Genomic DNA, 232 nt, shown 5'->3' with positions numbered 1-232 from the left:
GAAGAAGCTTCCAAGGCATGCTTAGCTGTCGTAAGCTGCTGTTTGGCCACTATCAAGCCCTCTTTCTGGAGAACCTTAATCTCTCCTTGTTGCTCCTGCGGAATGGTGTTAATTAGCTCACTGAGCTTCTCCCAAAGGGAATACTGGTAACGACTCATGCACGCCAAGTATGTGGATTGTTTGATTGCCAATGCGCCTGAAGAATAAAACTTGCGGCCAAAAGCGTCGAGAT

This window comes from Gekko japonicus, unplaced genomic scaffold (assembly GCF_001447785.1).
Source record: "Gekko japonicus isolate JY-2015 unplaced genomic scaffold, Gekko_japonicus_V1.1 scaffold3177, whole genome shotgun sequence".
Lineage (NCBI taxonomy): Eukaryota > Metazoa > Chordata > Lepidosauria > Squamata > Gekkonidae > Gekko > Gekko japonicus.
This window is presented reverse-complemented; position numbering follows the sequence as displayed.